The sequence below is a fragment of the Lactuca sativa genome, chromosome 8 (assembly GCF_002870075.4).
Source record: "Lactuca sativa cultivar Salinas chromosome 8, Lsat_Salinas_v11, whole genome shotgun sequence".
In the NCBI taxonomy this organism is placed as follows: Eukaryota; Viridiplantae; Streptophyta; class Magnoliopsida; order Asterales; family Asteraceae; genus Lactuca; species Lactuca sativa.
Window position 1 is genome coordinate 233,477,525 of NC_056630.2, and position 17,907 is coordinate 233,495,431.

Below are 17,907 nucleotides of genomic sequence, written 5' to 3' on the forward strand. Positions count from 1 at the left end.
GGTTGCATATCATCAGGACAATTTGTTAGGATGGACTCTTGAGAGAAGGTTATACATGTTTTATTAATATATTATAGTACTAATATATTAATATGATATCATATGGTTTTAATTAGTATCGATCAAAAGTTAATTTAGAATTGATTTAGTAATCAATAAGAGACTAATTAAATATATATGGACTAATTATGTTAATTAGTTATATTTATATGTGTTGGGCTTATCATCCATAAGGGACCAAGTTTATGTATGGATACATAAAGAGTTGGACCACATGAACCATGAATCATAAAAACCATGGGTATGGGTTTGGTTTTTACCCATGACTCTTAGAATTCAACACATATAAATACGTATATAATGTCCTAAAAACCACCAACCCTAGTGTGTGGCTGCATGTTCTTGGAGTTCATGAAGGTTTTAGAGTGCATGGAGATTATCTTTCAAGTCCTACCTTGGTGCTTGATGTGTTGTGATTCCACTTGAGGCTTCCACACTATTGGGGAAAAGCTCTTAAGGCCAAATGCATCAAGACTTCCATCCATATGAAAAGGTATGTTACACTAACTAGTATCTTTTGTAATTTACATCTTTGTATGCTAGTTTTAGGCTTAATACCTTGGAAACACTTTTGCATGTATAATTAGTGAAAACATAGATCCAAGGTATTTAGGATTCCATGAACACCTTAGGAGTGTTAGAATGCTCAAAACCCGTCAAGACGTCCTAGGACCAAAAACACAGTTGCCTAAGTCCATAATGGCCGAAAACTACATTAAAGGCCCACTAAGGCCGAAATCATACTTGTATGGCGTGTTAGGACCGAAATCACCAATAGAATGGGGTGATTTCCGTCAAGCAAAGAAGCTTTAAAGGGTTTTCGGCAAATTAAAGTAGTTTCCAGTGGGGGATTTTTCTATTAGATATTCTGTAAGTCAAAGATTTACCTTAGGATGAAGAATTCAGCTTTACATGATTTTACCCAGCAAACAACTATGCAAAACATTCCAATGACTACCAAGTATCAATACCCACTCCTTGCATTTAAACCACGACATAAGGCCCTTTCCATTTACCAACATTCTTCATTTTTTTTCCATCTTCGATTCCTTGTTACACTCCAACTTCGTATTTCAAAAATTCTCTTTAGAAGCAAGCTTGGTTCTCCTCAAGACTTTCATCATCTAAGTCGTCCTTAGAGTTTTTGTAAGTCATTAACCCATAGTGACTCTACACATTATTATGTAAATTTTCATCCTCTTCGCACACATGATTTTGTGTTGATATCCTTAGGGTAATATAAGCTTCAATGAGTTAATCAAGCACATACTAGTGTTTAGGGCTCAAAAATCTCTTTACAAACTTCAAGCTATACAAAAAAATCACTCAATCTGAGTTCATACCCCAACATTTTCAAGCTTTTTCATGTTTTAGGGGGCAGGGGAAGTACAAGTAAAACTTTGTTTATCCCACAAATAATTTCATGTTTTCATCTTTATGTTAAAGATAAAATATTTTTTTGCTTAAGTTATAGTTTATACTAGTTTGGTATCAATATTTGTGATATACATATTGTTAAAACAAATACAATCTTTGTTACAAAATCCTAAGAAAATTTATGATTGTAAAACTACATGGTTTTTGGAAAATTTTACTAAAATATAGTTTTTCTAGCAAAAGTGTTTACATTACAGTCACTTACTAATATAGTGGGTTATTAACCCCAAAAATGTTATGTTTTGATTTCATATTTTCATACTAGATAAAAATACACTTTCATATTTATATAAAAGATTATATAAATAGTTTCAAAGATATACTTATTTCGTTTTACAAGAAAAAGGAGTCATAATTCATGTAAATCAGTTAATGCTCTTATGAGACATTCTCTTCACCGTACCTACCTAGCGTACACCTTAAGTCTTGCATTATAATTTGGAGTCGCCTGGAGGGAGAGCAAGACTGTTGTGTATAGATCTATACGGGTTTGACAACCTCACACCTTAGTTGTTCACTACAATTAGACCAGCAAGTCTAGGGTGACAAATTTCATACCGATTCTGACGCCTGAAGAACGTCATTCAGGCATAACAGTCACATTAGCATGGTTATAATAACTCACATTGGGATTAACAATACTATCTCAGTTTATGAGAAGCTTACACTTCATTAGTTTTTCTAAAATTATATAACTAGATACTATTGTTCAGTACAACAACACTCATACATTTCGGTCTTAGGGTTTAAGACTACAGTTTTCATACATCAGAAAATATTGGATTTTCTAGGAACATACATTTTACAATTACAAGGAAAGTATACAAAGGAAATACATACATCTACAGTTCATACATAAGAAAATATTGGATTTTCTGGAAACATACATTATCATTTTACAAGGAAAAGATACAAAGAAAATACATACATTCTTAGTCTTGGGTATAAGACTATAGGTCGTTTTCAAAGAAAATATCGGATTTTCTAGAAATATAAAAAAATCATTTTCTCAAAAACATTACAAATCCTTCTCGCACTAAATTCTTATGAACTCACAAACTTAATTGTTGACACTTTTCAAAACCACTTGTATTCGCAGGGAATCAGTAGACTTGTATCTACCCTCTACTAGCTCTTAAGAAACCTTTTAGACTCTTCCTGATCGTCGTACGGATCATGTGCTTTTTGTAGTATGGTCTCGTACTACCTTCCATACCTATCTGTATGTGTCCCTAGAATTGTCTTAAAGCTCCTAATTCCCTACACACTTCCACTAACAACTGCAGATACTCGTGTTCCCACAAGAACACACTACCGTTCTTCCCAGAATCTCCCTCTAGTAATCTTCTCACACATATGCACGCACTAGAATACCTTAACATTTTTCTTAGGTCACTAAGGAATCCACCACTACTAGGTGTACCAGCACACCCACATGGTTAGAAAATCCACCACAAACTTCCAAGATTCTCATATTAGGTTTCCCCACACATAAGTGCCTACAGTAACACATTCTAGCACTCTACCTAGGTCACTAGGAATTCCCACCCTACATTGTTATCAATTGTTAAAGAAACTTCTACCAATGTCAACTAACTATCTTACTAGTATGATTACATGTAACAAGGATTAACCAATCCTTCGAATGAAAGACCCCACAATATAATGGTTGGAATAAAACAAGATCTACGCAATAGATGTCACACCCCAAAATCGAAATGGCAGAAACGTTCTGGGGTGGAGGACGTCATGTTTAGTATCACAAGACATGCATCTTAGTAAGCAAAGTAATGAACAACCATTTCATTATAAAGAAAGTGTTTACAATGTGTGTGTGTTAACGAAACATAGAGTACATAAGCAAATAACAAAAAAAGACTTGGAGCTATAATGCTCCATCTTCTGAATTCCCAGCGCAAGTACCTGTCTACTAGTTCCCTGAGAATACATGTTATAAGAAAGAGTTTATCAGCAATTAAGCTGGTGAGTTCATGAGATTTTAGTGATGCAAGTAATTTGTAGAAAGTTGTTGTAAAATGTAGTCGAAAAATGTAGTAAGTTATAAGTTATGTAAGTTGAACATTATGTTTAGAAAAGTTCGCTTGTTCCTCCAGAAAATCCTATATTTCCTGCTTTTGTGAAAGATAAGTAAAAGTAACTCTAATATCCTTCCTATGAGTACTAGATGGATACAAGTTATATAAAACTCAGAGTAAACAAGCAATCGATTGTGTGTATCTGCCCTAAGCCCACAACCAAACAAGGAACAGGGAATCAGGCAGATGACACACATCCCATTGGTAGTTAGATCCTTGCTGTATATAAACATGGTGTATTCACTTGGTACTCACGGAGTTAACTGTAATAGTTCCTCTATAATTTATGAAAAGATTCTTTATGAAAACCGTTATTTCTTATAATAATATAGTGACCACAATGGTTCCTTCTATAATAACTTAGTTTATACTAGATATATATAATCTAATGTCGAACAAGTAGCTAATTGTGTGAATTTGCCCTAAGCCCACAACCAAACAAGGAACATGGAATTAGGCGGAAGGCACACATCCAACTACCTATTATATATTAATTATATATAACCTTTGATGTATAAACTAAGGTATTATAGAGTTAACTACCTATGGTCCTTTAAAATGATGGTTTAATAAAATGGATTAAACCCTTCACTGGTAAGTTTTTAGTTTTGTATATCCAAAGTTTTGATTTGAAAAGTATGTTTTGTATTAGAAAATTGTGCATTGAATTAGTGTCCTATGACCTGACCCATACCTGGTACCCCTTATGATGACTTAATGTATACGGAACATATATTTAACTACTATCGAATGGATAATAGGCTGGGTGAATCTGCTCTGAGCCCACAACCAAACAAGGAACAGGAAATGAAGCAGAAAGGATACATCCTATTACCTATCAAATATTATTAATATATATATATATATATATATATATATATATATATATATATATATATATATATATATATATATATATATATCTTGATGTATACATTAATTAATCATAAGCTTAGCATTATGGTCCCTTTCTACTGAATGTACTATACCCGACCGTTTTGTTTGACGTTTGAAAAGATGTAAGTTTTTCCCTAGTTTATAACTATCTTGACTCGAAAATAGTTTGCATTAACTTTCAAGTGGAACTGTCACTTTTATGAAAGTAATGGGAAAATATAAGTACTCGGTTGTCTAATGAATTAACAATCCTGGCGTACTAGTTACCTTAAAACATGTTTGTTTTATTAAGGTCATAATATGAAGGCTAGTTCACATACTATATGCTCTCCCTGTCAAAAAATTTTGGGAACCAAACGCAACTTTAGCAAGCCAGTTGCTAAGCCGTGTAACTTCACATTAAATTTATGTGATCGTGTATACCCAATACAACTATCACCTTTTGTTTAGAACAATGCGTTAGTGATTCATTGGTATAATTAGATCTTCTAGTTGTTCCATGCTATAGCGTCTTAGTAAGTTTTCTCTATTATAGTATCTTAGTATGTTCTTTCTGTTATCGTGTATTGTATCTTCCTCCTTGTTTCTCATTATTGTGTGTCTTCTTATGTTATCATGTATTCTATCTAGTATGAGTTGAACCTCTAAACTATACCCATTATAGTTTACTAGTGATTTACTTGAACTGTTATTGAAAAGACTCATTTTACTACTAAGGTATGCTTGTACTTTAAAAATGGAGTTTTGTTAAACTAAAAAGTAACATAAATTTAAAAGAGTTTTTGAAATGTTTGGATCACTCATATAAGACATAGGCAAACTTAGAAAGATGTTATAAGAAAAAATTACACAATTATCAATTGTGATCAACTTGTATTCCCTCCTCCCCCCCCCCCCCCTTAAAAGCATTTAAACCAGTTTAAAAGATTGATTACGGGGTATGAACTCACCTGATGTGGGTGAATCGAACGAATACATATGTAAGGATATGAAGCTCCACGGACAAACTCCCGAGACTTATCGAGTCCTAAATGACATATAATGGAATATATTGACATAAATATAGCGTTTAGAAGCAACAAAATGCAAGGAAACACTTCATGGGACTAGGAAAGACTTTGACCAAGTGTTGGAATCACATGTGATTATACTAAGGGGAGTGTATGGCCACTTTGAGGAGTGTGCGGCCATGGGTGTGCAGCCAGGGAGTGTGCGGCTGCACACTCATGCTAAAGAGTGCACAAAACCGTTTCCAATGGTAGGGAGTCTTGTGGGACAATTTCTCTTCAAGTGGTGAAGCTCAAATGCATTTTGAAGGCCCTTTTAAGGGTGTTTTCAGGAGTGTATGGGCACACATGGATGTGCGGCCGCACACACCATATGATCAAGAATTCTGGGCATTTTTAAGGGCTTGAACTAGTGTTCTACAAAGTATTAAGTAAAAGGGAAAGAATACTTACGTTCTTGAAGATCTAGGCTGAAAATTGGTATGCTAGTTCAGAGAGAAATCGAGTTCTAGACTTGGGAGGGTGAAAAGGAATAAAATAAAGCTGAGATCTATACTTATACACGTGAGTGTGTTGCCAAGAGAGGGGTGTTTCCTAGAGAGGGGTGTGCGGCCGCACACCCTTGTGTGCGGCCGTACACTCCTTTTGTTGGAGTGTAGGGCTCAATTTTGGTGCTTTACGTGTACGCAATACAATCCTTTACTCAATGCTTGAATGTAATGAGCTTTGAACCTTTGAACGGACTCTAAACAAGGGTAAATGATGGCAGGAACGAGTCTGACACTCAATTGAGTTGACTGTTGGCGTTGTAGAACAATTTTTTTTCGGGTTCTCATAATAGAGCTGAATCAAACATTCTAAAACTATTTAATATCTGTGGCATACAACTTAACACGTTCGCTTAATAGTTAGCTAACATCAATATAGGTTTCACATAGCACAAAGCAAGCAACATTTGAGCAGAAAAATAACATGCAAAAGTCATCAAAAAAGATTAGACAATAGTAACATGGAATTTCTTAAAGATCCTTAGCTTGCAGACAATCATGCATCTATGTCAATTCATATATCACACACAAAAGGCATTTCCCCTAAGCAAGGACTCTAACATGCACCCATAAGTAGATCTTTTGGATACTTCTAGCATGTAATTCATGCAATAACATCAATATCATATCAAACATGTATGTATATTTTAGGAATCATTTAATTGAGCTTCGAATGACTGTACACATCACATATCCTTTTCTCCTTTTTAAAATAATTCTTTTCAAAAGACTTGTGAAAATCCTCATATCCTTAGTAAGATTTTGGAATCACACGAGTGTTCATTGAAATCCGTAAATTCAGGGCTCTAATATCAACTTGTAATGTCCCAAATTTTAAAATAAAATATTTATTTTTAAAATAGAAAAACGCCAATTTTTATAAAGTTACATTCAAGTCAAAAGAATTGTTCATAAACCATAATTCAAAATCAAAGTTATAAGGAAGACAATGTAAAATCTCAAATCATAAAATTGTTGATGTGTTTGTACTATCCCGCCTTCGCGATCCGATAAGCACTCCAAAAAAAATTTAATCCATAAATGTAAGAACAAAGCTTAGTGAGTTCTCCAAAATATCACATACAACACAGCATAATAATCAGGTATGGGTTATCAACAACCTTAGGACTATCATCAGTCCTTAGGACTATCAGTATTCCTAAATATCACATTAAACACTACAACATAAACATATATGGGTTATCAGCAACTCTGTGGGGTATCAACAACCCTGCCGACTATCATAAGTATTGGAGTTATGAGCAACTCAATAATTACACATAATAGCAATAAAAAAATAAGACTTAGCTAGTCTAGCATTCACACTACTATAACATAGGTAATATAGTGACAAGACTCACATGAATGAAAAACTAAAGTCCACCACTCAAAGTCCCACATAATCAACTACACGGACCTCGTAAACCAATCACAAGCTAAACTTCAGATTTTAGCTTAACACCTCTACAAATTTGACCAAAAGTCAAATTGTTCAAACATCCCCAACTGACCTCCATGTCATGGACACCCATAGGCTACGATGTGACAACTACATGACAAAGCAATCGTGGTGACACCAGCCTCCACATCATGGCGAGCAAAATGCCACACTATGGAACTAGTTCCAACAACTTAATGGGTTAAGCACTTAACTCTTAAACCTAAGCTTCCAATTTTACAAGTAATTAAAAACTTTTCATTTATGATTTTTTAAAAGAATGTATTCTTTTATTAGTGTGAAATTTGTCCAAAAATGTTATTAATTTGAAATAATATCAATATCAAAAGCATTTCCGAATAAACGGCTTTTATTAATATTTAAAATCTTGGGATGTCATAATTGATACAAAAACATAAACAATAAACTAGTCTTTACAAGTCTTACATCAAGTTATTTTAATGGCCTAGAACTCCATAAATATATCAACATATTCAAACATCACTATTTCTAAAGCTTCATGCCGCTAACTGTGAAACAAAGAAAATGAGTGGGTTAGGCTTGGGAGCCTGGTGAGCGCATATGTTTTTCAAACCAAAATATTATAATATTTTAATTATGTATTTCATTGAAATCAAATAAACCCAATTAAACATTCCTATTATCTTCACCTCCTTATTCTAAGATGATGATCTCGAGGGATCTATCCTAAAGGATCTTTATACACGCCGAGTAGACAACACTGCTTCGGGGATTCCATTATCAATAAGAATCAATGAGGCATCCATGAGGGATTTGGAGCACAGGGAATGAACGCTTAATCCATTAAAAACTACAAGTAATGCGTCTGCTAGTGTTCCACTTGACTATCTAGAATAGTGAGTGGTTGCCATCTATACTTCCCTAGATGATTGGGTATAGTATTATGATAGTATTCATGGTCAAAACTTATTACTTCGCACAGCCCTCACTAATCAATAATTCTCCAGATGACTAATAGCAGTATGATAGTACTATCGTTAGAACATTTCATTATTGTTTCACACAACCTTTCACTAACTAACATTTTCCTATCATTGCCTCTCATTTATTATTTTACACAGCCCTTCACTAACCAATCATATTTGAAGTATGATAAATATACAGTTGAATCAAGTAATGATCATACCATGTTGCATATATATATATATATATATATATATATATATATATATATATATATATATATATATATATAAACAAAACACAAAACATTTAGAATACTTGTATCTATGCATAAGTTGAAAGTAACTATACACTAACTTGTTAAAAGTGGATGAATTGTAATTTGGGAAATGCTTCACCTAACACGTTAGATTTTCCTTTGATATGACCTAGGTACAAATCTTACTAATTTTAGTCTTATATTCTTGGTGACAAATGATAGTCTAGATTCCTTAACAATCCTAATGTTTACATCAAGATCTATCAAGTAAAAAATAACCATGTAAGATCATATCGGAAGTAGGGTCCGTTTGGTATATAGAATATACTTTTTCGAAGTCCCACTTTAAACACATTGCTAAATCTAGCCTTGTAATCATTCCCGTACTTAGATATTTCAGTATTATGACATGGAATCACTAATAAATCTTGTTTGTAGGTTCATAATAACGATAATGAACTTAAACATAAGTTACACTTAAAGCATAGTAAGTTCAACTTAACTTACATAAATTTAAAAAAAAAATAGGAAACTTGCAGGTTGAACTCCGGCATAAAAGCTTCATTTCATTGGTCTTGTATATACTCTAAGGCCCCGCTAAAATACTCAGAAACCCTGAAAATGTTGGACACAAAGGTGGAGGATCTGTTGTGGAAAGAATGAGGATTCCGACAACAATTTATAGTGAACAAATGGAAGCACAACCTACATCTCAATGGGTGCATCACACCTATTGATGATGCAATTTCCTTTCTTGGTTTCCATGTGTCGGCGCCTCATTCTTCCACATCCTTTCCTTCTAGAATCTGCCACATGTCACCAATCCATGGTGCCATGTGTCTTAATTTCATGGTGCCACATCACCTTATCTTAAGGAGGAGTCGGCTACTGACCGTGCCACATGGCGCCTTATGGAGGTGCGACATAATCATATTATGTAATTTCTTGAAATCTTCAAACGGACATAACATTTGTATATGAGCTCTGTTTTAGAAGTTCTTTATATTTCTCAACTTTCCTTCAGACCTCAACAACTAATTCTCAGTCTATTTTAAATTAATGTTTTTATAGAGATTATATTGTTAAAGTTTGTGCGAAAATCATAACTCTTTCATACAAACTTTGTTCTCGATAGTCTTTATATCAACAGACTCCTAATCACGTGATCTTCAACTCTTATTAGGATTGTTTTGCCTAAAAATCAACCGATCTAGAGTTCAACTTCTATGCTAACACAACTGCGTTGAAGCTTTAAAAAATCATAACTTCCTCATACGAAGTTAGATATGGATGTTCTCTATATGAACAAGTTCGATTTTATGATTACCACGACTTTTGTTTAGATTACTTAAGATAATAACCAACCTATCTCGGAATTACTTTTTATGACGTGCATAGTTATGTCAGGTTGATTGCAAAACTTCAAACAAGCATAACTTCTTCATGCAAAGTCAGATTTAAGTGCTCCTTATATCCCTGAGACAGTCATTATGACTACTACATCTCTAGCTGCGATTATGTATAAAATCTTAAATTTCTTGGCCGAATTTGTGGGTATTACATGTACCTAATAGCTTCATAATCGATAAAGTTTCCAACTTTATCCATCAAGATGGTCAAAACGACAAAGAATTTAATCGTTAAGTCTCAAAGGGATCAAGAATGCATCTTTATCAGTCAAATCCATTAAGTCCAAGTCTCCAACCCTCAGATCTGAATTAACATGATGTTTAGATGGATAAGGTTTCAAACTTTATCCATAATGATTCCACAAAATTTCAAGATCTAAACTTTAATACACCAAAATAACCTAAAGGACCAAGGTAACTTGCATGGCTTAAAGGGAATGTAAAAGACACTAACTTTCCTAGTTCAAGAGGTCCAAGGAGAATTCCAAACTGATCAACAGATGTTGGATTCTATTCAATTCAAAGATTAATCATAAAATGGACCAAAAGTTCCAAAAAACGACAAATGACATGATCTAAGAAACTAAAGAGGAATATATAAACTTTGTACTCACAATAGTCCACAAACGGAATGAATTTGATGGATCCAATCTTGAAACAACATTCCATGCAACCAAAAGAACTTTCTTGATCTTTAAGCCTCCTCAAAACACCACCAAAAGTATCCAAAAGATGAGATTAGAGAGGGGAGAAGCTCAAATCATGAAGACAGGTTATGGTTTGCTAAACAGAGGGATTCTTGGTGCAATAGAGGCTAGAAAATAACCTAAAACGAGGATTTAAAGCCCTTAAATATGATCCAAACCCTAATTTAATGGGCTTGGGTTGCACAACGCTGAACGCCATGGAGAACTCCGCACCATGCCGTGGTGAACTCGTTTACCTAAAATCCACTCCAGATTCAAACAACCATAAATTCTTTATTTCAACTCTGTTTTTAGCAACTTTTATATGCACGAGAATGTATTGACGAGACCCATGATTCTATCTAATTACTTTTGTCTAAAAACATACCATACTAAAATCATTAATTCTTCGAAGAAGGCCGAAGTATCACCTTTCGTATTTTACCCTTTACTTGAAAGCACAATTCGAGTGCTTTAATCACTTACTCAACATTATCAATATACGATATGGTCTAAAATCTATTCCTTTGAAGCCCAAGACCTTTACTTGATCACGATACAATAAAAAATTCCAAAATAAGAAACATCCCAAAACTGGATGTTACATTAATTCAGTTAATTTTAAAGTTTTTTATTTTATTTTATTGTGTTTGGTATACTTATATTCCCTTTGAGTTCAATATTCTCATTTATTAGAGTTATATTATTTTTACTCCGGTACACCACTTGGTGCTAATAAATAGTTCGATTTGTTAGGTTTTATCAATTTAAAACTAGATTTTCATTTTAAATAAGTTTATTTTATAGACTATCCATCCCATATCAAGTTTTTGGCGTCGTTGCTAGGTAATTGATTTCAACCAAATAATAAGAAAATTATGAATTTTTTCTATTTAGAATTTCAGTTTTCATTTTCATCAATTTGCGTTGCAAAAGAGATACCGCGTCACATTTTTAGGTGTTTTTATGTCGTAGGTCGCGATGAGATTTCTTGATCTCAACGTAATTTTTGTTCAGATCTGCTATTTTGCAAAAGTTATATATTTTTAGATAACCAATTGCACTATTATTTCATTTTGCATAAATTTTATGACCAAAAGCTCATCATCAATTCTCAAAGAGCCAATCAACGATCTGGAAAACATTATTAGATCGACAAAGAAGAAAGGATTATTAATTTATTATATTGAAGAATCCACTAGTCCAAAAACATAAGATACAAATATGATGGATGGAATGAATTTGGAACAACATATGTGTTGAAGCATGAGGTGACCCTTGGCAGCTAAGGAGTTTTGATTAATTGTTTGTAGAAGATATGCAAAGATGATATGTTTGGAGATGCGGAGTATATTTTGTTGATGATGTGAAGACTTGTTGGAGAAGATGATATGAGGACTTGTTAGGGAGATGATGCAAAGATACCAAGCCCTTTTTTGTGTTCCTGACAAAAGAAAAAAAGTAACATTTGAGATTTTATTACACGAGATTTTTTGGACGAGTTTGTAAGTCAATGCGTGCAAGGCTTGGATGTCTATATTCCATACCATGGCATGGTCCAGTCAATAGGTAATACTTTTCTTATCTATAAATAAAGGGTATTGGTGTTTTTTCAAAAGCGTGTCCGGTGTCAGAATCCTCCTTGTAATCAATATGTTTTCTAAATACATGTCTCTTTATCCATTTCTACTGTTGTTGTCCGTCATTAATTAACTTTAAGCTTGCAAGCAAGCTTGGTTAAGATTCAACAAAGTGTTTGTTTACTTGTTACATGTTCATCATATATATGTTGTTCCAATATTTCTATTATATAATTGTATATTTAAATTATTGTTTAGCTTAACAAAGATCCATTGAGATTGTCTTCATTTTGCAACATAATCTTTTATCTATAAAGTTATTCTCTCAACAATTAATGTCAGAGCCATAGTGGTTGCTTTTTATTTTTTCCAAAAACATTAATCTTGTTCTTTAAGAAAAAAATCTAATTTTAAAGGCGTTCTATACCAACTTTGCTCATGTTTTCAAAAAATGTAGAAATATGGCAAAAAATTATTCTTTGAACATCTCTAACAGAGCTTAAGTACTTTTTGTAAGTGAGTACAATCATTGGTCTCAAAGAATGGAAATATATCTTCAAAACTTGGCAAAGATACACGGAGACCCACTGATGAAGGATCTTACGTTCAATCCTTACCCCTATCACTGATGAAAACTATATCAGGCTTTGTGGAGGTATCACCATATCCAGAACCACCGTTAATGATATTTCCACAATAGAAAATGATGAAATCAGTTTTCATGAAGTATCTTGTGGTGTTTTACCTAACACTTATGATCTCATTATTAATTGTCGATATGTAACGGACATGTGGGTAATTATAAAGAGCATGTTCGTACCTAAACATAGACATGATAAGAAGATAACAACTACACTCAATGATTTCATCGTCTTCAAAACTCTTGCTGGAGAAAGTCTTCATGGTTCCTTCAAAAGATTCAATGTACACTACAAGAAAATAGCCCTTTAATGACGCGCAAACAATGACACTCGCTGATAGACGACACGCATTTGTAAGTGCCCTAAAAGATAATGTCAGTTTTGCAAAATTTGAAGGATAGAGGGCACGCATTTTTGCGCGCCCTAAAATTAGTGTCAGAAAAGAAAAAAAAAAGAAATGCGGAGGGCACCTTTCATAAAATGTGCGTCATGTGAATGTGTCGCTTTATAATTTTAAGTGAAACACGGGTTTTAGGAGGGAAATAAAATCGACGAAAATTACCCCCGCCTCTTCTACTTAGCAAGAAAAAGCCCTAGGTCCTTCATCTTTATCTTCAGTATCATCAAACATCTCGTTCATCGGATCTCTACTCGATCTCCTTCTTATCAGTATCACCAAACATCTCATTCACCACCTCCACCCTATCTATAACAAATCTCTCTCTCTCTCTCTCTCTCTCTCCCATTAACCACAACAAATGGGAGAGAGAGAGAGAGATAGAGATGATTCCGATAATGTATCAGTTCGTCCGATTGGATGCATATTTACTATTAAATTTGGGGATTTTCTTTTATGCATCACTACCCTCTTCTTTTTCAATTATTCCAAGTTCATCATATAACAAGGCTTCGTTGGTTTTATTAGCTAATGATCTCTTTCTAGATGTTAATCGATCTCCAGTTAATTCGTTCACCCCCTTTTTTAGGGTTTTTTGCTCCCCACACTTCCTTCTTCGTTCTAACCTAGATGCAAAAATCGATGAAACATGCATTTTCCGACCTTTAATAGCTAAGATGGAAACGAAATCCCCGAAAATTCAAAAACCCCGCCTTGTTCTCCTTCTTTCTACTTTTCTCTTTTCAGCTCTTCACGCACACAAAGATGACGATAAAATTAAGGGAACGAAGATTGGAGAGCTTCCACCAGATACTCATTCACATCCCTATTGTGCGATTCTATCAGAAAAAAAATCAAGTCCACAATCGAATTAGGCCGTCCAAGGTTTTCTAACCCTATATTCTTGTGAAATTTCAAGCACATCTCTCTAAACTGGGACGAGGATGGAAAAAGACGGGTTGAGCTAACAACTTGAACATTCAGGTCCTGTTTTGATTCTTCGTTATCTCTCTCTCTCTCTCTCTCTCTCTCTCTATCTCTCTGATATTAGGGTTTTTTCATTTATAGAGCAAGTATTTTGATGAATGGCATCCCTAAAATCAATTTTTATAATCACTTGCTGGCTGACTTGTGTGAAATGTACCAAATTTTGAGGTGTTATTCTCATCTCTTTCATCGATACATCTTTTTACGGTTTCATGTTTTCATAAATTTTGTTATCAAAGCAATTTTTGAGTGTCAGTGAGATTCATCCATCAACTGAAATGGCAAAATTAATTTTTTGTATGTGGATTGTAATTCATTAATTTCTAACCACATGGACCGATTTTAGTGTAAACTTTTTATATGATTATGTGGAACATGGATATGCACACAATGTGTTTGCATAAATTCTCAAAAGAATCTTAGAGTTGTCATGGGTCTGTCTCCTTTTCACAGTTGAGGTTTTTCTTCTTTTTTAATGTTGATGCTTACTCATTTGGTAGATGGCTGCCAAATGTGCTTGAACATACCTTTCATGTTCACCTAATATGGAGATAGCTTTTAACCTCTTTCTAATATTTTATTTATCATATCCATCTTTTAATAACGATTTTCTATTTATAATACTAATGTGTGATTAAGATGATAGCTGTCAAGCGTACAAATGTTGAGAATTTGAAAAATGAATTTGATTTAGCTAAAAGAACAGTAGAGGTTAACTTCCATTTCCAAACTTTCAACTCATACTTCTTTGTTTACCACTACATTCCTTCACTTGTGTTATTGGATTTTATTATAAAGTAATCTTTAGCTAAGAATATTTATTTCTGTTCTTTTCAATGTGATCCAACATAAAAGAAATCATGAGATGCATGTTGCAATGTTGGGCTAATGACGAGTGCATATGAGTATATACTAAGTCTGGTGCAAAAGTAACTACATATCATAACTTGAAAGTAATATAAAAAATGAAAACACTGAATAGCAAAGAGTTTAGGTCATCACTCATCTCCGCTGAAAGACAGTCAGGTATAACTAGAAAACTAAGTAAATTAAGTTAATGAATAAAGCAAAAAATGTTATTTTTTTATAAAAATAAACTGTATTCATCTAAAGTTTATTGAAGGTGACAACTAATAGAAATGATTTGATTGGCAATGGCAATGACAGCTTATGCTACTACTTCTATCCTTAATTGTTGTCCCATGGATGCTGCTACCCAAGCCTTTCAGTTTAAAGGCACATCATAACAGAGTATGTCATGTTCTTTTTATTGTTTTAATCATGTTTATATTTTTTGATTAATATTTAAAGACCATATTATATATTTTATTTAATGTTCCAGGCACACAAAGGTGATTCCTATGTGGCACTTGAAGGGACAAATGAGTCATTAGTGGAGGGAGGTCATCATGGCTCCCATGATCATGAAGAACTGTTTGAGCTCAGTGAAGTGTTTGTTCATCAACTTATTCATAAAATTGAGATTGTACTTGGGGCAGTGTCAAATACTTGAGAAAATGATAAGGTTATATTCGTCTATTTTTTTTGTTTCAGGTTAAGGTTCGAGAAGCTGGGACAGATTGGGGGTGGGGGTGGTTGTAAATGTGGTGAAAAAGTCGGGCCTTCCAGAAGCTGGGACAGATTCGGAGAAATCATTCTTGTATAAATCCAATGCCTCGAGCTTAATCATAGATCCAACAGAAGCAGGAAGCCTGCCAGACAGATTATTGTGTTCTAAATTAAGAACTTTTAGTTCTTTGAAATGCCACAAACAGTCTGGAATTTGTCCGCTTAGATAGTTATGAGAGAGGTCAAGTATAACTAAAAAGCCATGGATTTAGTAATGCCACAGTGGAAGAGACATTAGTTATTAGACCATCAAAGCTGTTGGAGCTTAAATCTATCACTGAATTGTTGTGAAATATTGATGACAGATCTGGTACTTTCCCACTTTATGTTGTTGGAAGAAAGATTCAGGAATGTTAACCGGGAAGGCCACGAGCCCCAAAACTCGAGAGGAATAGTATCTGAAATACCATTATTTGCAATATCAAGACTAGTAAGGTTTTTCAAATTTTGAATCCTGAGCTTCAAAAAGATTTTCCTCAAGGTCTTCCAAAACATAATCCTGTCAAGGTAACTTTATTTGCGTTTTACTGACCTTTTATTTTTCATAACTAATTCAAAAATACATGACTTCTGTTGACAGGATATGGGCATATAAGAACCTCAGTTTGTGGACCTGGTAAATCAGATTGGGAAACTTGAACAACAATTGATTTCTCACCCATTAAACAAGGTATGAATTTTTGTTTAATGTTTTAGTTTTAATTAAATCAAATTTCATGATTTGTTAAATGTTTCAGTCTCAAGATGAAAATCAGATCCAATGAGACGAATGTCAAACCTTTGACCAAGGAGTTAATTGATTATCTACATGTAAGTGACCAGGACTTCAAGGGAGATCTTACTGAAAAAATTTGCTCCATTGTTGAAAAGTAAGTTGAAGGTTTCATTTTTATCTTTTAATTTTGTGAATGTAATATTGTTATAGCATATTTTGATGATTTTCAAAGTATCATACACACAATAACATTTCTTGATTGGTGTTGTAGGCTTTCCCCTGATAAGATTTGGTACATTGATCAGATGCTCATGGTTCTTTCTGAGGTATGTATTATGGTAGTAGGTTCTTGTAAATGATGAATTTCATTTTCCATGCATTTCTAGTGACCTCTAAATTGTTATAAAAACCTTGGTGGAATGGAAGTTATTAGTATGCTACTAAAGACTTATAAGGGACTCCTAATTCTTGTTTAGGGTTAGTTACTTATTTATACAACAATGTTTCACATTTTTTCTGATTAATAATGTTTGTTGTTATACATAATATGCAATGGTGTTTCAAAATAGGACAATGGTTCATGCAACCTGCTATGACTTATGTGTATGATGTGGCATAAGTTTTTAAATTTTTTGACACATCAGCTGCTTAGTTGTATTTTAACAGACAGAAATAAATGATTTATGGCATGTCAATTCCTCGACTCCACTTCATTATGCAAGATGATCACCATTGGTTCTACCATTGTTATTGGATATTTGTAGAATTGGTTGTTTTAGGGAAGATATCCTGCTATTTTTTTTTTCTTTATTATTATTTTTTTTATATTTTGTGACATGGATTCTTTGCGGGTTAAGCGATTAAGCGATATCTCACCTCATATGAACCATAACCGATATGGGAGGTTTGTTAAGTTCATTTTGTTTTCTGATGCAAAAAAAGTGGCTAATATCTTTGTGTTGTGCTGTGGTGTAGCGTTTTCAATATCTATAATTAAGGCAGAGCAAGCAATTTTGCAATGCCTCGATGTTGCAGCTAAGGCTCCGCATTGGCCTATTGGTGTTGATGGTTAGTAATTCCACCTGGCCTCGTGAAGGTAACAACATATCTGTTGTTCAAACTTCAAAACCCTACTTGAATTTATATTCCATTCATCATCTAGAAACTAATTTCAAT